Source organism: Acanthaster planci, linkage group LG15 (assembly GCF_054643075.1).
Source record: "Acanthaster planci isolate LZ-2023a linkage group LG15, COTS_SCS, whole genome shotgun sequence".
Lineage (NCBI taxonomy): Eukaryota > Metazoa > Echinodermata > Asteroidea > Valvatida > Acanthasteridae > Acanthaster > Acanthaster planci.
In genome coordinates, this window is record NC_141791.1 from 5,940,680 (window position 1) to 5,963,828 (window position 23,149).

General features: G+C 40.1%; 1 protein-coding gene and 1 pseudogene across 2 annotated transcripts in view; one reads left to right on the forward strand and one right to left on the reverse strand.

Annotated features, from left to right (window-relative positions):
- mms22l (MMS22 like, DNA repair protein) overlaps window positions 1-23,149 on the reverse strand; it is a 70,168-nt gene that overhangs the window by 12,497 nt on the left and 34,522 nt on the right. The gene's annotated exons all lie outside the window — the stretch shown is intronic.
- LOC147796621 (adenosine receptor A2a-like) lies at window positions 597-3,132 on the forward strand (annotated as a pseudogene).

The following is a 23,149-nucleotide window of genomic DNA, read 5'->3' on the forward strand; positions in this document are numbered from 1 at the left end:
TGTAAATTATGAGCTCGTTATGACAACAGTGTTGTAGTCGAGACCACTGAAGACCTTAACTGACAAGACCACATGAGATGGGCACAAGACCTCCAGTCTGAATTCAAGCCACAAGCTATTCACCCTTCACCCTTATGAGGAAAATAAATTGAACCTGAACTGAAATGCAACAAAGCATTCCTTTGTCATTGTTCTCACTGCTAATTGTGACTGGTCTTGTGTGTGTGGTCTTGCACATGGTCTTTTGTCTGGTCTTGTGATGGTTTGACCACAACACTGGCTGACAAATCACTTTATCCTTACATGTATTATCAATGCTACATTAAATATTGCTGCAATCAATTACGAATGCTGAAATTTGTGTTTTCACTTCCAAAAGGCTTTCATTTATTCCTGTACAGCTTGGGTGAGGAAATTTTAATCCATCAGAATGGGGAATTTAAATTGAATGATAATATGAGTTTGAAAATCAAGAGGACATGTAAAACTGAAATCTTAGTTGTGCACAGTTTTAGTCAGACACCTAATAATTTGCTGTCTCTTTGCTAAATTACAGTTCTGACAATTAACAACATACATAGCCTACATGCACTCAGAACCAACAACCACTTCAATGGATTCCAACAATTTGTCGGATACTAGTTCATCAGGCTGGCTGTCACACAACTCACTGTCTGAATTTGAATATGCTTTTTTCTGTGTGCAAGTGACTCTCTGTATTATTGGAATTTTGGGGAACAGCCTCGTCTGCATCACCATCGCAAAGGCAACATTTATGCAAAATGTGACCAACTTTCTTATTGCACACTTAGCAGTAGCCGACATCCTTGTGTGTGTAACCCTCATCGCTTTTCAAGAAAGATACAGCAGTGGTCTTGTTGATGGTAATAATGCACATAATGAAATCTTCTGCAAGTTGTTCCATGCACAAAGGATCGTGTGGGGCATTTGTGAACTCTCCATCTTCAGTATGGTGGGTGTGACAGTGGAACGCTATGTGGGTATTGTCCATCCCTTGAAATACCCCCGTCTCTTCACTCGTGTAAAAGTTGGAATACTGATAATTGTAATATGGACCATTTCAATATCACTCACGGTCCCTTCTCTGGCAGCATCGTCCTACGACAGCAGCACAAATCAGTGCTTCAAACAAGGTCTACCTGCAAACAGCTCTACAAGGGTTTGTCTTACATTTTTGTGTATACTTGAGGTGTGGTTGCCTCTTGTGATTCTTTTTGGGTGCTATGTAAAAATTCTGATTAGCCTATAAAGGGCTGCTCGGAATCAGCAGCGAGACAACAACCACGCACCGGCCAATGAGCTTCTGGCGGCCCGCCGCCGTGTGGTCAAGCTACTCCTGATCGTCTCGGTCATCTACTTTCTTGTCTGGCTACCGGTTTTTTGTATATTTGTGATTCTATTCTTTTTCAGTAACATATCTTTTGAAGTATACAATACTTTGTACTCAATTAAACCAACCATAGCTGTATTGAATTCAGTGGTCAATCCCTTCGTCTACGCATTCAAGTATAAAGAGTTTCAGCGTGGTGTGCGATATCACGTGTTCTCCTGTAGGTGTCATTCGAGGAGGGTGACTGCTGCAGTAAGCACTGTGACGGCAGATTAACTTCAAGGAGTTTTGACACTAAGTACTGTACTAGAGATATAATGATACGACTACCAGAATATCGGTTCATGCTTATTGTGGCTGCAAAGCTGAACAACAAAGGAGGCAGCTATGAAATGCCCAAAGGCATGTGATGCTGCTGTAGGCAGCTGCCAAATGATTCATTCCTGACGGCCATGGACAGCAACTATTAACTTTTGAGCAGGGAGGAAGTCTTAGATCTCACAGAACAACACTCATAGCTCCAGAGAGAATCAGTGAACAACTCCATTCATGTACATATTCTGACCAAGATCAGGAACCAGGACATAATGGTGAAAGGCAACTCCTTCATGTGATAGCCACTCATGTGAGGACTTTTCAAAATTAAATAGACTGATTGCAATAACTAGAATTACAAAGGGAATATATATACATGTATGTGCTTGGCTGGTTGTAAACATGCGTTTAAGACCAGCTCAGGAGAATGGATGCAACTGGGGCTTGGGCATTATCAGTGTTCGTTCTCCTGAGCAAGGTCTTGAATATTAGTTTAAGACCAGCCAAGCACATATTTATTTCTATTCATACCGTAAATACCTTTTTATTCAGAGAGTCAAAAGAAGTCAACATAAGATGGATTTCCAACGATATTATTCTAAAATTTTAATTTTATTTTCCCACATACACCCCTCCTTTTTATGGTACACTCTTTTTGAAAGTTGTCAAATAGAATCTCCTTGTATATATATGGACTTGGCGCGCGTGTGTGGCGCATTCTGCATGTTGTGTCACATGCAGACTCATGACCAATAGGGATGGAGTAAACTGTCTCGTATCCAGGTACCAGCGCGCTTTACCACTTCTTTATCACTTCTCAGCGGGCATTATCAAATGTTAATACATGTACATGTACGCGGTCAAACATTGTTGAATAGAGAAACTATATGAGGCATGTAAATGCACATGTATGAATTTTTTTTAATGGCACTGAGCCTCACTATAGAATCACACTTAACATAAGACATTTAGTATTGTTTCAGCAGCAGACATACCACAACGTACTGTTTGCTTCCTTGTGCCATGTTTCTGCATTCGTTTGTTTTTATCAGCTTAATGTAGGGAACATTTTTCTACACCCAAAAATTAACGCTTGATCTCTCGTCTCCATGATAGCTAGAGCTGCTTGGATATCGTATCCTATCCAAACAAATTGTACATAAAAATGGAAATGGTTGACAGCAATTTGTCAAGCTTTGATCCAAAGAAAGTTGCAGCTCCCCCCGTACAAGTTTTCTACTTGACTGAAGAGCTGTAAATTTTGAGTATAACTGTGATAAAAAAATAAGGGACCCTGATGTAGCCTTTTCATTACTTCTAAAATGAAATACATGTACATTTGTAAAAAGACTTCATTCAATCATAAAACTGAAAACTTTGTATGGTGGCAAACTTTAATTACATGGAGACTTATGCACTTGCTTGTACCTGTCCCTCATTAATCTGCTGTCCTAGAGCTTGTATGAAAAGAGCTAAATTTTAAGGATCCGGTTAATTATGTACATGTACGTGTACCGGTGTTAACATAAATACATATTATCTTACTTGTACATATCCTTTGTACATTTATTCTTCAATGTTTAAGTGAAGTTGTGGATAAATAAAAGTCTGTTCAGAAGCCTTGTATTAAAAAGACTCGTCATTATTCACATAAGCAGCCATAAATGCACAAACTCAAAGTTCCTAAGAAACCCTGGTACTGTTTGGCGCACGGACGTCCATCTCTCAGGGGTAAGATTGGAGATGAAGAAAACTCCACATATCATCCAGCAGAGGGTTTGTAACAACAGCCACAAGAAAATACTGCAACTTTGCAGGGCTTTTGAATATCTAATTATTCAGGCAAACATTGGTCATCACTCTCCTTGAGCTCTGATGACATGACTTGAGGTTGAATAATAAACAAATTACCATCTTGTCTCCAATCCATCAGCTGGCTGCATGCAAAAACAAAGTTACCTTTTCTGAAATGGTGATAAAAATTGCATGCCAAGCACTACCAAAAAAACCCCCATATAGTTGAACTTTAACTGTTCACCTTAACCCGAGGTTATGCAGGAATAAAACAACAGAAGTGTATGAACGTGTGAAACAGGAAATTATACAAGTACATGTACACGTAGATCCCTGTTGTTCATTCCAGGATGGTGGCATTTCATATGGAAAAAACTGAGAATTGTTCAGCCTCAAAATGTTAAAATTGTTTCACTGCTGTAGATTTTAAGGGCATTTAAGGTGTACATGTACATTCATCTGAATATAAACAACACGAATCCTGCTACTTTACGTTGCACGCAAATGCACATGTAAATTGGGTCAGCTGGGGAGGGGTCAATGTTATTGAAATGATAGAATGTCGATAACACTGTCTCAGGTAAAACTGTCCCTTCTCTAGCTCTGAGCGTTCCCCATCCAGAATGAACTAGGACACTGTACTTACTTTCATGCACATGTACATTACACATGTCACTTCCCAATCTGCATTTTTCTGCCTGACCAAGGCAGTCTTGTACAAAAGATACAATGCCAGTGGCTGACAGCATGAGCCTATTAAAGCCATGTCCTTCTACTGGTAAATGAATGGCCTTGGATGAAATTGCATTTGTTTTTACAGTGTAATTTGACAACCAGAATGAGAGGCCGTTACTGTGATGGCACAGTGCTCCTGGACATACATGCGTTACATGCCTCTTTGACGAACAGGGTGTTGTGCGTGATTTGCCAAATGCAAGCAAGCACCAAGCCAATAGTGCAATGCCACTGCAGTTATGGCATTTAATCAGATTAGTCTACACCACTATATTCGTGATAACAAAACTGTGATATTTGCTATTAGTATTCTATAAAGTGGGATATTATGTTACCAAAAAGAATTGCTGATAAGATGATGTTCACTGGGTATGCTAACAAACATGTCAGGCTCGCATGGAGGTTGTTGCAAATTTGGCAATATCCCCATAACTTGTCATTCATCATTCCTTTTAATTTGTCATTTCTTTAATTTCAAATAACTATTACTTATGTCATACAATAATAAAAAGGATTGAATTTGCTAATTTTTGAGGCAAGAATGATGCAATATCCCAACACTGGAAAATGTAAAAAAAAAATGACAGAACAAGTTCATGGGTTATGACTGCAACAAAACATTACATTTATTTCAGACTCCCAGACTGTACACTACAAGACAAACTGCAAACACATTGACAACAGAGACAATAAAACTTGGAAGCTTTGGCTGGTGGGTTGGCAGCTGCTTCATATAGAGGGATTTCATATTAGCGCCGTCTGCGCACATCTACATCGAAACCGAAGCTCTCTGTGTTGAACTTCCTCGCGTGCGCCCGTGGAGTCCACACAGTACATGGAGTATCTGGTTCATAACTGTGACGCCACTTCATTTTAAACCACGCCCACTGCACAAGACACATGACCATCGCAGGTACGTTAGTTTGCGGTCCGTTGTCGTTTTTTTCTTTTGATTTTACGTGTTGAGTCATCCTGAAAGACTCTTCCACAAAAATTTGCAGCCTGAAAGGTCTGAATTTAACATACCGTTATGTATTTTATTCCTTGACTCCTTACTTTCAATCATTTGATCGTATTAAGAATTGAAGCTGACACATACAGCCTCGTTTTCAAAGGCAGAAGTGCGCAGAACGACGCTAAAAGCGTCATATTGGGATCCCTCTATTATCAATTTGAGCTGGACAATTACATGTACTGGTAAGTCTTATCCCTCCACTAGCCTATAAGTGACAACCTGCCATGACACCGGATGACTTGAACCACAAAGTATAGAATGGAAAATGACGATATGGTGGTTTTTGTTTATTTTTAAAAAGTTCCGGTATTTGGTATTTACATGTATGGATCATCAGTCGGCACTGTTCAATGGAAAAAAATCGTCATTATTTGGTAATACTGAAATAGGGTTCAAGCCTTTAGCTGAATGGCTTCACAGCACGTGCATTAAGAACACAGGGCAAAACGGGCAATTCACAATAGTGCGCCGCCAAGAGTTTGCAATGCTTTGACCAACCATAATGCGTAAAATCTGTTGACCCTTTCCAAGCGCGCACTGGGAAGACAGATTTAGTGCACTGCGATTGGTCAACGTGTTGCAAACTCTTGGGGGCGCCCTATTGTGAAATGCCCGTATTACGCAAATAATTCAGTGCTGTTAATAATGCCTCTTAAAAGTTTTCTTTTTAAGAGGTCCCTTGAGCACCAAGACCCAATTATCCTTTGGTCTCTGTCCTTCTCTGATCGCCTTCAGGATTCTGACATGCTGTCACCAGTAAATTATCATCAGCCAGTAAAGTCAATTTCACGTAGAGTGTTCTTTATTGTATTCCGGTCCAATGAATTAGGACCTTGCAGTAATGATGCTTTGATTTCCTTCCGCTCCTCCCTCGCAAAATTTCCTAATCTTTCATCAATTCTTGTCAAGCAAACAACTCCTGACTTGCAGGTGGATGTTATTAACCAGCCATTACCTGCTCTAGATACATGTAATTGTATCCTGAACAACCATCAGTCTGTGACGATACTGATATAAACATATTTGCCAACCACTTCAGGCTTGACTAAATAATCAACAATAAGTAGCACAGATAAATCTTTTGTTATGCTTGTAAAGCCAGCTTAGCCAGTAGAAAGTGCAACTCAAGCATGTGATATAGAAAACTGAAGGGATGAACAAACGTTTAGTTTTCAGAGCAGTCCATTAAAACCACACGCCTGTGCAATTTCACCCTTTCATTTTTAATGTTTGCCATTTTAGTTCCTTTTGTGTTGCTACCAGTGCAAACTATAATCAAAACGGAAAGTGCAGTGATTTCATTCCAGGAAGAAACATCAGTAATTTCAGCATTATGATTACCACAGTTTTAGATTTTGTGCTGTCAATTTCTTTCTTAAATGGTGATCCATGTTTCGGTTCATAAAGCAAAGTAATCCAAATGATTTTGGAAAAGAGGGTAAAGAATAATATTGGGTATATTTTGAACATGAGATCAGAAATAGTAAGCGAAATATTGAGGTGGTGCTCAGTTCACTCAAAACAAAAACGGCACCAGGTGAACAATTTAAAATTTGAGATATTAAAAATCCATTGTCAGGAAAAAGTATCAGACTTTTCTTTGCATCCCTCCCCCCAATACTAGACTCCAAAGTGTAGGAGTTCGTAATCTATGAACAAAAAGCACTGACCTACATGTACATACATTTAAGGTGTCTCGCATGCATAGTCCCTTGTCAGGGCCACACTCACATACATGTACATGTAGATGCAAATACAGATATCCCTTTTACAAGATGACATCGCTTAATTGACTAAGAAAACAATCCCATCAACTACGGTGCACAGCCTGAGCTGACTGAAGCTAACATCGAACACTTGTGAACTGAGACCGGACAACACTGGACAAGATAGCCAATCATCTGGACGGAGGTTGCTGGCGTGGATTCCGTGGATCCTTCTTGCAGTGGTGACTTTAGCCAAATCACCACACACATGTACGTGTACATGTACGAGGTTGGTACGAGTATTTACATGTATTCTTTTTACCAAAGCATGAATTGATCATCAAAAAATCACTTTTTTGTTACATTTTGTCATCTACTCCAGTGCAACTTGTCATATTGTCATATTGGGAAATTTGACAAATAATGTAAATCTGGCAACCAAGTGTACATCATACATGTAGGAAAGGAAGTTAAGGTTTTTTTTTCTTTCTCGTGAATCAGGATAATATGGCAAATTCACAATAATGCACCTCCAAGAGTTTGTAACGCATTTGGCCAATAAGGATGCACAAATCTGTCGACCAAATGCACATTTGGAATGGGTTTACAGATTTCATGAATTGTAATTGGCCAACACATTTCAAACTCTTGGAGGCATACTGTTGTACATGTAAATGGCCCAAATGGACACTTTTACTCCATGTGTACAGTTTGGTCACAAGCCTAATTGTAGGCTGTATATTTGTTAAATTATAGTTCTGAAGACTGACAACATAGCCTGCAAAGAATCTACCATTGCTACAATGGATTTCAACAATGAGTCGAATCCCAGTACTACAGGCTGGCCGTCACCCGACTCAACTGAAATTGAATATGTTTTTTTCTGTGTGCAAGTGACTCTCAGCATTATTGGAATTTTGGGGAACAGCCTCGTCTGCATCACCATTGCAAAGGCAAAATTCATGCACAATGTGACCAACTTTCTTATCGCAGACTTGGCAGTGGCAGATATGCTTGTCTGTGTAGCCATCATCATTTTTCAAGAAAGATACTGCAGTGGTCTTGGTGATAGTAATAATACACAGAATGAAATCTTCTGCAAATTTTTTCATGGTAAGAGGTTCATTTGGACCGTCTCTAATCTCTCGATATTCAGTATGGTGGGTGTGACAGTGGAACGCTATGTGGGTATTGTCCATCCCTTGAAATACTCCCGTCTCTTCACTCGGGCCAAAGTTGGACTAATGATAGCATTGATATGGACCACTTCAATATTACTTGAGATTCCTAATCTGGTAGCACCCTCCTATGACAGCAGCACAAATCGGTGCTTTAAACAGGGTATATCTGAAGAGATTTTTCCTATAGCTTGTCTTACAACTTTTCTTGAGACGTGGCTACCTGTTGTGATTCTTTTTGGATGCTTCAGGAAAATTCTGATCTGCCTGCAAAGAGCTGCTCAAAATCAGCAGCGAGACAACAACCATGCACCAGCCAATGAGCTTCTAGCAGCTCGTCGCCGCGTGGTCAAGCTGCTCTTGATTGTCTCAGTGATCTACTTTCTTGTCTGGATACCAATTGATTGTATTTATTTGGTTCTAATCTTTTCCAGTGACATATCTTCAAAGGTATACAATGCATTGCGTTCAGTTAAAATAACCATAGCCATATTGAATTCAGTGGTCAATCCCTTTGTCTATGCATTCAAGTACAAAGAGTTTCGGCGTGGTGTGCAATATCATGTGTTGCCCTGTAGATGCCATTTGAGGAGAGTGGCTGCTGCAGTGAGCACTGCGATGGTGGATTAGATAAACAGAGTTTTGACACAAAGTTGAAGAGATGTATAGCAATGGGATTGCCAAATTCTATATCCTTATTGTGGATAAAAACCTGAACAACAAAAGCAGGCCCTACAAACTACTTCAGCCCATCTATTTCCTGTGTTTCATCTGCATAGGGGATGTCCTGGCAGACAGGTGTGGCAAGTTGCCCAGAAGAAAAACAGAGTGGGCGATGTTTGGGCCACTTTTTCGAGGCCCATTTTCAGGTGGAACGAGCAGCACGGATTCCTCAACAGGGCTGCGCTGCTCAGTCACGCAGCCCAGCTGCCCATTGCAGGTACCACCCCAACCCATCCCACCAAACAACCATCACAGCTGTGCCGTAGATGCAGTGGGCATGCTGGATGCCCCTTGTCACATCTGGGACCTGCCTCCATCACGGGCTGGACTGTCGCCACGCCTCTCCCAAGGGGCTGCTGGAGGGCCCATGTCCATTAAATAATGACCAAGACAAACTTCAGCAGGTGACCAGACACAGGCCTCCAAAGATGATCCACTGACCAGTTTGACCCATGGCTGGGGGTTATGAGACCATCTTGGGTGGGCTACATGTACCTGTCATGGCTACCGAGCCCTACCTGCCTGGGTTTTTGATCAGAGTTTACCTTCTCCTTGGCAGACTGCCGACTTAGACTAACGAGCTCTGCCTACCCAGGTTTGTGATCAGAGTTGCCCTTCTTTTGGTGAGTTTCCTCCCAAGGCTAACGAGCCCCACCTGCCTGGAGCAATCTGGTTTCAGGCACAAGAGACTCCCATTTTACACCTCTGCCATCGGCTATAAACAACAGCTGGCCCAAGAAGCCAAGCAATAGGAGTCAGGAGAGGCTGTTTGAAACGCAGATCATAATTATTGGATATTTCACGGGGCAGGGAGTTGTTCGTTTCTCCCTCCCATCCAGACCCTCTCTAATCCTTTGACCCATAGGGTCACCTATAAGTGACAACCTAGCCATGAAACCGAATTAATCAAATAAAAAAGAATGGAATAAAAAATGATATTGTGATTTTTGTTTATTTTAAAAGTTCCTGAATTTTGGAATTTATGGATCTTTGGTTAGCACTGTTCAATATTAACCTGTCACAAGAGTCCCATATTAAGATGCCACCATAGTTGACAACTGTAACCCTTCCAAATGTGCAAAATGGAATAGTCCATGTCAGCCAATCATCTTACGCAAAGTTCCTGCTGAGATGGGCTGCAACCAATCATGGCTTCACTATCAGACGTGCATAATTCTGAAATGGTATTATTGTGGCATTGCATCACCGAGTATTGAATACTCAGCCATGGGTTTTGTTTGAGAACCTCCGAACCATGAAAACAAAAGGATGGGCATTCTAGTCAACAATAGAGAACAAGTGAGGGGTGAGATTCTGTGTGCGAGTGAGAGTATAACAAAATTTGGTTGCCTAGAGTGGAGACGTGAAATTTGATGACTGATTGAGGGTATGATTGACCAGTAATTGACTTCAGAATCCTTAGCCTCTGAAGGTTCAATTCCTTCGTTAGTTGGTACTGATGATCGGTCCCAATTTCCACCCTTTTGACAAAAAATCAGGGTCAAATTCATCGGCAACATGTCATCCGTTTGTTCCAATCATAGCAGCATTCACCCTCTCAAGATACTCCATCAAACAAAGCCATGACGAGTTTCAGAATACTCTGAGACAATCAATCGACATGCACATGTACTACTACTTTAGGAACAGTGCTTTTGGCTACATGAAGTATTGAGACTGGGCAACGGGTGGACAGACACAGCCTACCCTGAAGAACTGACACACTGCGAGTAGCGAGTCTCCAGTCTACCTGTAAAACCCGTCTTAATTACAACCAGTTGAGTGTGTATAATACAGTAGGCAGTTTGGGCTGATAAAATTCTATATTTGCATTTGAAAATGGCTTAAGTAATGTTTGAAGCATTTGGTGCATAGTGAATTTTTTCAAACAATCCTACAGTGACCAAGAAACTATTTTGAGAACTTTAAAATTGGAAACTTCTGGAATACAATACTGTGAAGTAAATACAATCTAAAATATTGAAGTGAATAAGGTAGCTCACAATAGAAGTGTAACTATTTAATGATATTAGAAACTTCATTTACTTCACTTTGTTTCTTGAAACCTTGCAGAGCACTTGGAAAAAAAATAAGCCTTATGTTTGATTTCCAAAGCTTTGAATGTTGTACTTAGTGTAAATATTGTAATACAAGTGGTTTGCTGATTTGCAATTGTACAGTCTTTGTCCTTGGTTCTTTTATTTTGGTCTCTTTAATTTCACTTATATAGGCTCACCACCGAGGAAGATCACTAGCCACATTTGGAAATTGTTAAAAATTTAAGTCTGGTGGTGACACAGTCTTTACGTGAAGCTGAATGGCTTACTGAAATGAACATTAAGAACACAGTATGCAATATGGGTAATTTACAATATTGTGCCTCCAGGAGGCGCTTCCTTTTAATGAAGCATTATTAACAGCACTGAATTATTTGTTTAATATCGGAGTTTCACAGAGTGCGTCCCCAAAAGTTTGCAACATGTTGATCAGTCACAATGCGCACAATCTGTCAACCCTTTCCAAACACGCATTCGGTAGACAGATTTCGTGCACTGTGATTGGTCAATGCATTGCAAACTTTTGGGGGCGCACTCTGTAAAACTCCGATATTAAACAAATAATTAAGTGCTGTTAATAATGCCTCTTAAAAGTTTTCTTTTCATTAAAGCCTGAGGGGTCCCTTGAGCCCTAAGATCCAAGTAACCTTTGGTCTCTGTCCTTCTCCAATCACCTTTGGGATTGTGACAAGCTGTTACCAGTAAATTATCATCAGCCAATAAAGTCAACTTCATGTAGAGTGCTCTTTATTGTATTCTGCTCCAATAAATTAGGACCTTGCAGTGATGATTCTAAAACTCTTTGATTTCTTTCTGCTTCTCCCTGGCAAAATTTCCTCATCTTTCTCAATTTCTGACAAGCAAAGAATACCTGACAAGCAAAGAATGCCTAACAAGCAAACAATGCCTGACTTGAAGGTGGATGTTATTAACCAGCCATTACCCACTCTAGATACATGTATAATATCCTGTACAACCATCAGTCTGTGACGATACTGATAAAAACATATTTGCCAACCACTTCAGGCTTGACTAAATACTCAACAATAAGTAGCACAGATAAATCTTTTGTTATGCTTGTAGTAAAAGCCAGCTTAGCCAGTAGAAAGTGCAACTCAAGCATGTGATATAGAAAACTGAAGAGATGAACAAACGTTTAGTTTCTAGTGCAGTCCATTAAAACCACACGCCTGTGCAATTTCACCCTTTTATTTTTAATGTTTGCCATTTTAGTTCCTTTTGTGTTGCTACCAGTGCAAACTATAATCAAAACGGAAAGTGCAGTGATTTCATTCCAGGAAGAAACATCAACATCAGTAATTTCAGCATTATGATTACCACAGTTTTAGATTTTGTGCTGTCAATTTCTTTCTTAAATGGTGATCCATGTTTCGGTTCATAAAGCAAAGTAATCCAAAGGATTTTGAAAAAGAGAATAAAGAATAATATTGGGTATATTTTGAACATGAGATCAGAAATAGTAAGCGAAATATAGCGGTGGTGCTCAGTTCACTCAAAAGAAAAACGGCATCAGGTGAAAAGAAATATAAATGTAAATTGAAATATTTAATAACCATTGTCAGCTGAATATACCTGAAATGTCTTCACATTCCCCCCCCCCAAACAAATACTGTATTTTCTTAAGTTTGTACTTCAACAAAAAGCACTGACCTACATGTAGTGTGTTTCACATGAATAGTCCCTTCTCAGGGTCAAAATGGGGGATCACAAGATTGTAACCTTTCTACACGCTCATGTAGATGCAAATACAGATATTGCTTTTGCAAGATGACATCACTTAATTAACTACGAAAACACTCCCACCAACTTCATCTTGAGCTGACTGAAGCTAACATCGAACACTTGTGAACTGAGACCGGACAACACTGGACAAGATAGCCAATCATCTGGACAGAGGTTGCTGGCGTGGATTCCTTGGATCCTTCTTGCAGTGGTGACTTTAGCCAAATCACCACATACGTGTTCGTGTGTACATGTATGTACGAGGTTGGTACGAGTATTTACATGTATTCATTTTACCAAAGCATGAATTAATAATAAAAAAAATCACTTTTTCGTTGCATTTTGTCATCTTTTCCTGTGTATCTAGGAGCCTTTCAACTGTCAAATTGGGAAAATTTTACAAATGATGTGAATCTGGCAATGAAGTGTACATCATAAGAAAGGAATTTTCATATTTTTTTATCTCATCAATCAGGATAATATGAGCAAATTCAAAATAGTGTGCCTCCAAGAGTTTGTAATGCGTTGGCCAATCCCGATGCATGAAATCTGTCGATCCAATCCATATTTGGAATGGGTTGACATGAATTTGATGAATTTTGATTGGCCAACACGTTGCAAACTCTTGGAGGAATACTGTACACAGTTTGGTCACAAGCCTATTTGTAGGCTGTATATTTGTTAAATCACAGATCTGAAGAGTGACAACACAGCCTGCTAAGAATTTGCCATTGCTACCATGGATTTCAACAATCAGTCGAATCCTAGTACTACAGGCTGGCCGTCACCCGACTCAACTGAAATTGAATATGTTTTTTTCTTTGTGCAAGTGACTCTCTGCATAATTGGAATTTTGGGGAACAGCCTTGTCTGCATCACCATCGCAAAGGCAACATTTATGCACAATGTGACAAATTTTCTTATCGCAGACTTGGCAGTGGCAGATATCCTTGTCTGTGTAACTGCCATCGCTTTTCAAGAAAGACATGGTAGTGTCCTTGGAGATGATAACAATGCACAGAATGAAATCTTCTGCAAATTTTTTCATGGAAAGAGAATCATTTGGGCCCTTTGTAATATCTCGATATTCAGTGTGGTGGGTGTGACAGTGGAACGCTACGTGGGTATTGTCCATCCCTTGAAATACCCCCGTCTCTTCACTCGGGCCAAAGTTGGACTAATGATAGCAGTGATATGGACTATATCTATATCACTTCAGATTCCTAATCTGACAGCACCGTCCTATGACAGCAGCACAAATCAGTGCTTTAAACAGGGTATTTCTGAACAGAGTTCTACCAGGGTTTATCTTACAACTTTTCTTGAGACTTGGCTGCCTGTTGTGATTCTTTTTGGGTGCTACAGGAAAATTCTGATCTGCCTGCAAAGAGCTGCTCAAAATCAGCAGCGAGACAACAACCACGCACCGGCCAATGAGCTTCTAGCAGCTCGTCGCCGTGTGGTCAAGCTGCTCTTGATTGTCTCGGTCATCTACTTTCTCGTCTGGATACCGATTGATTGTATTTTTTGGATTCTAATCTTTTCCAGTGACATATCTTCAGAGGTATACAATGCATTACGTTCAGTTAAAATGACCATAGCCATATTGAATTCAGTAGTCAATCCCTTTGTCTATGCATTCAAGTACAAAGAGTTTCGGCGTGGTGTGCAATATCATGTGTTGCCCTGTAGATGCCAATTGAGGAGAGTGAATGCTGCAGTGAGCACTGCGATGGCGGATTAGATACACAGAGTTTTGACACAAAGTTGAAGAGATGTATAGCAATGGGATTACCAAAGTCTATATCCTTATCGTGGATAAAAACCTGAACAACAAAGGAGGCCCTACAAACTACTTCAGCCCATCTATTTCCTGTGTTTCATCCGCATAATGGATGTCCTGGCAGCTACATGTAGGTGTGGCAACTCGCCCAGAAGAAAAACGGAGAGGGCGATGTTTGGACCACTTTTTCTAGGCCCATTTTCAGGTGGAGTGAGCAGCACAGATTCCTCAAAAGGGGTGCTTAGTCACTCAGCCAATTGTCCATTGCAGGTACCACCCCAACCCACCCCACCAAACAACCATCACAGCTGTACCGTAGATGCAGTGGGCATGCTGGATGCCTCTTGTCACATCTGGGACCTGCCTACGTCAGAGGCCCGACAGGACTTCTGGACAAACAATAACATACCGGAGGAAAATGGATGATAAGGGGGGATGATTCCTGTGCGAAGACAAGATTAACATGGCAAGGAGTGCACACCACCATTTTGACCACCAATGCCTGAACCCGGTGGCAAGACATTGTCCAGACGGCTGGTGGGCGAGGTGGCTGCAGAGGAATGGCCTGTACCTGCAAGGCCGGAGGAACTGCCCTGAACCACGCCTCTCCCAAGGGGCTGCTGGAAGGCCCATGTCCATGAAACAATGACCAAGACAAACTTCAGCAGGTGACCAGACACAGGCCTCCAAAGATGATCCACTGACCAGTTTGACCCATGGCTGGGGGTTATGAGACCATCTTGGGTGGGCTACATGTACCAGTCATGGCCAAATCCCTACCTGCCTGGGTTTATGATCAGAGTTTACCTTCTCCTTGGCAGACTGCTGACCTAGACTAACAAGCTCTGCCTACCAGAGTTTGGAATCAGAGTTGTCCTTCTCCTACACGTACGTGAGTTGCCTCCCAAGGCTAACGACCCCACCTGCCTGGAGAAATATTGTTTTCAGGCACCAGAGACTCCCATTTTACACCTCTGCCATCGGTTATAAACAGGGGCCAGTGTGAGAATCCAAGCAATAGGAGTTACAGGAGAGGCTGTTTCAGGCATAGATCATATTAGATATTTCAGGGGCAGGGAGTTGTTCATTTCTCCCTCCCATCCAGACCCTCCCTAACCCTTTGACCCCCAGGGTCACCTATAAGTGACAAACTAGCCATGACATCAGGTGAATCAAATCACAAAGAATGGAATGAAAATGATATGGTGGTTTTTGTTTATTTTAAGAGTTCCTGAATTTCGGAATTTATGAATCATCAGTCAGCACTGTTCAATATTAACCTGTCACAAGAGTCCAAATAAATTAACATAGGTCACTATAGCTCTGCACCATCTCTCAAGAAACCTGTAACCCTCCCAAATGTGTAAAATGGAATAGTCCATGTCAGCCAATCGTCTTGCCCAGAGTTCCTGCCTAGAATCATGGCTTCACTATCAGACGTGCGTCATTCTGAAATGGTATTATTGTGGCATTGCGTCACCGAGTATTGAATACTCAGCCATGGGTTTTGTTCTAGAACCTCCAACCATGAAAACAAAAGGATGGGCATTATAGTCAACAATAGAGAACAAGTGAGGGGTGAGATTCTGTGTGCGAGTGAGAGTATAACAAAATTTGGTTGCCTAGAGTGGAGACGTGAAATTTGATGACTGATCGAGGGTATGCTTGACCACTATCGGCTTCAGAAACCTTAGCCTTTGAAGGTTTAAAATGTTTGAAGCATTTGTTGTACAGTGAATCCTAGAGTGATCAAGAAAGTATTTTGAGAACTTTAAAATTGGAACATTAACTTCTGGAATACAATATTGTGAAGTGAAAACAAGCAAAAATATTGATGTGAATAAGGTACCAATGACAGAAGCGTAACTGCTTTATATTAGAAACTTCATTTATTTCACTTCATTTCTCGAAACCTCACAGAGCATTTGCAAACGAAATAAGCCTGTTTGTTTTTAGAGCTTTGAATGTTGTACTTAGTGTAAATATTGTAATTTAAGTGGTTTGCTGATTTGCAATTGTACAGTCTTTGTCCTTGGTTCTTTTATTTTGGTCTCTCTTTAAATTCACTTATATGGGCTCACAACCAAGGACGATCGCTAGCCACATTTGGAAATGGTTAAAAATTTATGTCTGGTGGTGACACAGCCATTACGTGTACATGCAGCAGAATGGCTTATTAAAATGAACACAGTATGCAATATGGGCGATTTATGATAGTGTGCTGCCAAGAGTTTACAACAAGTTGACCAATCACAATGCGCAAAATCTGTCAACCCTTTCCAAACACGTATTCGCTTGACAGATTTCGTGCGCTGTGACTGGTCAATGCATTGCGACGCTTGGGGGCACGCTACTGTAAAACTCTGGTATGAAACAAATACATGTAATTCAGTACTGTTAATAAGGCTTCTTAAAAAGTTTCCATTTTAAGCCTTAAGGGTCCCTTGAGCCCCAAGACCCAAGTAACCTTTGGTCTCTTTCCTTCTCTGATCACCTTTAGGATTGTGACAAGCTGTCACCAGTAAATTATCATCAGCCAGTAAGGTAAACTTCATGTAGAGTATTGTTTTATAATTTCGGTCCAATGAATTAACCTTGCAGTGATTTTGCTAAATCTCTTTGATTTCCTTCCGCTTCTCCCTGGCAAAATTTCCCCATCTTTCATCAATTTCGGACAAGCAAACAATGCCTGACTTGCAGGTGGATGTTATTAACCAGCCATTACCCACTCTAGATACATGTATAATATCCTGTACAACCATCAGTCTGTGACGATACTGATATAAAAATATTTGCCAACCACTTCAGACTTGACTTAATAATCAACAATAAGTAGCACAGATAATTCTTTTGTCATGCTTATAAACCAGCTTAGCCAGTAGAAAGTGCAACTCAAGCATGTGGTATAGAAATTGAAGGGATGAGCAAACGTTTAGTTTCTAGGGCAGTCCATTAGAACAGCACTTCTGTGCAATTTAACCCTTTTATATTTAATGTTTGCCATTTCTAATGGCATTTCAGTACCTTTTGTGTTGCTGCCAGTGCAAACATAGAAACAAAATGTACGATATCATTCCAGAAAGAAATGTCAAGCAGCATTACAATTAAAAGAATAATATGCATGTAGTTTTTGTGCTGTCTTTTTTTTTGAATGGTGATCAATGTTTCAGTTCATAAAGCAAAGTAATCTCAAAGGATTTTGGAAAAGAAGGTGAAGAAAAATTATTGGGTATATTTTGAACATGAGATCAGAATAGTAAGTGGAATTTAGAAGTGGTGCTCAGTTCACTCAAAAGAAAAGTGGCATCAGGTGAAAAAAATTTCATTTAGAAATATTAAATATCCATTGTCATGATTGTCAGGAAAAATAATTACTTGAAATTTCTTTGCATTCCCCTCCTCAAGAACTGCATTTTTTGTAAGTCTGTTAGTTTTTACTTCAACAAAAAGCACCGACCTACACGTAGAGTGTTGCGCATGAATAGCCTCTTTCCAGGGTCAAGATGGGGGATCACAAGATTGTAACCTTCCTACACGCTCACATAGATGCGAATACAGATATCGCTTTTGCAAGATGACATCATCACTTAATTAACTATGAAAACACTCCCACCAACTTCATCTTGAGCTGACTGAAGCTAGCATTGAACACTTGCGACTTGAGACCAGACAACGCTGGACAAGATAGCCAATCTGAGCAGGGGTTCCTGGCGTGAATCCTTGGATCCTTCTTGCAGTTGTGACTTTAGCCAAATAACCACTAATGTGTATGTACCAGTGCAAGGTTGGTACAAGTATTTATTTTTTTAAAACAGATCATGAATTGATGATCATAAATCACTTTTTCCTCGCATTTTATCATCTTTTCTGGCGCAACTTGGAACAACCAACTGTTAACCTGTCAAAATGGAAAAATTTGACAATTGATGTGAGCCTGGCAACCAAGTGTACCTCATGAGGAAAAAAGTGTAAGATTTGTTTGTTCTCATACATCAGAATAATTGACATCTTTACTGCATGTGCACAGTTTGGTCACAAGCCTATTTGTAGGCTGTATATTTGTTAAGTTACAGTTCTGAAGACTGACAACATAGCCTGCTAAGAACCTACATGTACCATTGCTACAATGGATTTCAACAATCAGTCGAATCCTAGTACTACAGGCTGGCTGTCACCCGACTCAACTGAAATTGAATATGCTTTTTTCTGTGTGCAAGTGACTCTCAGCATTATTGGAATTTTGGGAAACAGCCTCGTCTGCATCACCATCGCAAAGGCAACATTCATGCACAATGTGACCAACTTTCTTATCGCACACTTAGCAGTGGCAGATATCTTTCTCTGTGTATCCGTCATCATTTTTCAAGAACAATACAGCAGTGGTCTTGTTGATGGTAACAATGCACAGAATGAAATCGTCTGTAAATTTTTTCATGGAAAGAGGATTACCTGGGCCGTTTGTAATATCTCAATATTCAATATGGTGGGTGTGACAGTGGAACGCTATGTGGGTATTGTCCATCCCTTGAAATACCCCCGGCTCCTCACTCGGACCAAAGTTGGGCTAATGATAGTTGTGATATGGACCATTTCAATATTACTTGAGATTCCTAATCTGACAGCAGTGTCCTATGACAGCAGCACAAATCAGTGCTTTAAACAGGGTATATCTGAAGAGAGTTCCATCATGGCTTATGCTATAACTGTTCTTGAGACGTGCTTGCCTGTTGTAATTCTTTTGGGGTGCTACAGGAAAATTCTGATCAGTCTGCAAAGAGCTGCTCAAAATCAGCAGCGAGACAACAACCACGCACCGGCCAATGAGCTACTAGCAGCTCGTCGCCGTGTGGTCAAGCTGCTCTTGATTGTTTCAGTGATTTACATTCTCGTCTGGATATCGATTCATTGTATTTTTTTGGTTCTTGTTTTGACCAGTAACTATGTGTCCTCAGAGGTATACAATGCATTACATTCAGTTAAAATGACCATAGCCGTATTGAATTCAATAGTCAATCCCTTTGTCTATGCATTCAAGTACAAAGAGTTTCGGCGTGGCGTGCAATATCATGTGTTGCCCTGTAGATGCCATTTGAGGAGAGTGAATGCTGCAGTGAGCACTGCGATGGCGGATTAGATACACAGAGTTTTGACCCAAATTCAAAAACTGTACATGTAACAATGGGACTACCAAAATTTCAATCCATAACAACAAAAGGAGGTTCTACAAAATGCTTCAGCCTAAAGGCATGTAAAGATAAATTAATGATCCATATAGTGATATACAAGTATCTCACAGCCAAGGATCGAAAACATTGAATATTGAAGAAAGACAGAAAGTGTTAGATCTCATGGAAACTACTCATGCTCCAAAAAGAATCAGTGAACAACTCCTTTCAAATACATGTCAGGAGTGGAATTGTGCTTGCCATCCATACGGGGATTTACATGTACATTGTACAGTGTATAAACTATGGTACAGTATGTACATATACATGTAAAACACTGATTGCTGTGACCACAATTATATGTACAATGTACAGGTACATGTACCGGTACTTGTACTACTCAGCAATGGCATCAGGTACTAGGATGATACAGATTAACTGCTTTATGTGACATTCATCCATATGGCGACTTTTAAAATACATGTATATGTAAAATACTGATTGCTTTGACCACAAGGTACAGGTACATGTACATGTACTACTCTGTCTTAGCAATGGCATCAGGTACTAGGATAATATTGGTTTAATCTGCTTTATGCGACATTCATCCACATAGGGACTTTTAAAGGAAATTAAACACCGATTGTTATTACCACAATTACTAAAACATGGCACTTACAGTTGGACATTTATCACTTACAGTGTATTTTTGTACATGTACAGCGCATTTTTCCAGAATGTACAGGTGCACATGTAACTGCATTGTTTGCCACTGCATGCATGTGGAGGTGAAGAGGCAGAACTTACCTCAGCTGTCATTGCCTGCCTCCTTATGCCATGCTTCTAGAAATACATGTACAGTATCATGTGTATATACAGTATGTATTTTTGCCGTTTAAAGCTTTAAGTAGAAAAAACATTTACACATGTACCATTTATCTCTTAACAGTATACATGTAGATAAGACTTGAAGGTTTTCACGGTGAAAGAACTATATGAATAAAATGATTGCGGTTACTTTATATAACAGGTTTGCCCTTACCCAATGTATATTAATAAGCACTGTATGCTCAGTGCTTGTCCAAGAGCTTGCGAAAAAGAAACAACTCACAAGATTGCTCGGGTGGGACTCAAACCCATGACCTCCTGCTTACTAGTGTAGATGTCTTAACCACTCGACCACCGAGCTTGCCGGGGTTGGCAGGCCGGTCCGAGTCAAGTGAAGCAGCGGGTACCGCAAACTATTTTCAAGATGTATGTTTTTTGCATTGGGGAGATGTTAATTTATATAACAGGTTTTATAAATTGTTGTCTCAGTGATCTACTTCATCATCTGGCTGCCAATTCATTGTCTGTTTGCGATTCCAGTCTTTTACATACTAGTATCTTCAGAGATATACATGTACCAAACTCTGCACTCAGCTACACCAACTGTAGCCCTGTTGAATCCGGTGGTCAATCCCTTTATCTACGCATTCAAGTACAAAGAGTTTCAATGTGGTGTGCAATATCACATATTTCCCTATAGGTGCCACTTGAGCAGGGTAACTGCTGCAGTGAGCATTATAACGCCAGATTAACTACAAGGTGCCGCATTTCGCAAATTACATAAGATGTAGCAATGTGACAACCAGAGTGTGGTAAGCGTTTGGCAGCAAAGCTAAACAACATAATGGGTTGCTGCAATTTCTGCCCAGAGGTATGTGAAGGCACCTTTGGCAGCTGCCAAACAACCCACATCTAATAACATCCAAGGACCAAAACTGCTGACAAATATTACATGTATGAGGGGAGAGGAAGTCTCAGATCCCACAGAATCATACTACATGTAAGTGCTCCAGAGAAAATCAATGAACTACATGTACTCCACTCACACACCGCTTCCTGGTTTTCATACCCTGTCCAGAAACTGAACTTGTACGCAGTGGTAAGAGGCGATGTGATAGCCATGCATGTGAGGACTTTTAAACTATTTGAGCATTGCTAAATGTACATGTATGACCACTATAACTACATGTATAAATGGCATCAAATGTCACTCGGTTGACACTTATAGTTTAACATTCAAATAAACTCTAACTGTACAATGTGCCATTGCATGTGTTCAATTACCAAGGACCATTTACCCAGGGATGTGCAACCACGAGCGGCCCCAGTGCAAACACATGTGCGACCTTGGTTTCATGCGTGTTACGGATTGTTATTACCCCCGCAGGCGCTCTAGACTTTTCTCAAGAAAACTGTGACCATATGACATGCGTTGCAGCATGCAGCAGGTACAGTGCAGCCGTGGTTATGCTGAAATGACGCGCCGATGTGGTGCTTAAATCTATTCGTTTTGACGAATAAATCTTCTTCATTTATCGATTGCAAGCAGAAATGAAGTTTTAATGAGGCAAAATTCCCCAATTTTGTGGTACACTTTTCTCAGAATGTATAGGATGAAATATCTTGAGCAACATATTTTTAGAAAGGGTGTACCCTGACTTAAAATATTACAAGAAAACAAGTGGTAGACAGGAATGTATGTTTTATTATCAGAGATGATCCAATTTAATTTCTGCATTGATATTGTGCCGGCCGTAACAGGCATTGAACCAGCTCTGAGCTTAAGTTGCACATCCCTGGGTCAATGGTCCGTGGTTCAACTAGGAAAGCAGCAGACCAAATGACAGCATTAAAATACTGTCTGCCTCCTTGTGCCATGTTATGTGTTTGTTTGAAATCATTGTTAGCTTCACATAGAAAAAACAATTTTTTTTCTAAGTACAAAAGGCTTGATCTCTCATCGGTACTGGCAGCAACCGGTAAAGCTGCCTGGATATGGCATCCTGTCATAAATCATGCATGCCAACTTGGAAAAACTGACAGCAAACTTGTCAAGTTTTACTGCCAAAAGTTACGTATTTCCCTGTTTTTTATTTCATCGAATCTGTATTTCGATATAATTACTGTGGTGAAAAATCAGGGATCCTTGACATAGCACTTTCATGAAATGGAAAAAAAGATATTTTATCCAATCCCATCATTCATCAAAGAAAACTTTCAATTATGGGATAGAGGAAGGCTAACTTCAACTATAAAGATACACACTTACATGTACATCTGTCCAGTTAAACTGCTGTCCTAGAGCCTAAAAGAAATGAGCTCACTTTTAAGATGCAGGGCTGTGCCGGATATCTGAATATTTTATCGATTATCAAATATTCGACTATTATTTTTCCCATTCAAATATTTGAATTCAAAATTCATGAAGAAAGAAGGTAGAAGTTCCTTTTTGAAATGAGAAAAATCTCACTTTGGAGGCTTGTTTTAAGCAGGTTCTAGACACTTGAAGGCAACTGATATGCCCAACAGTCCAATATACAATCCATCCTAGAATACGGATGAATATGTGCCAAGATACCGGAAGTATTCTTTGTAATAATGGTGTATTAACGTAAACATTGTTTAAACAAAATATGATGAAACCTTCAGGACAATATTTCAACTTGAAATAAAAGTGACAGGCTATTACAGTGATTATAATGTAAAATTGTGTACATACATGTAGTTGCGACTGATTTTGTGTACGGTTTGTTCAC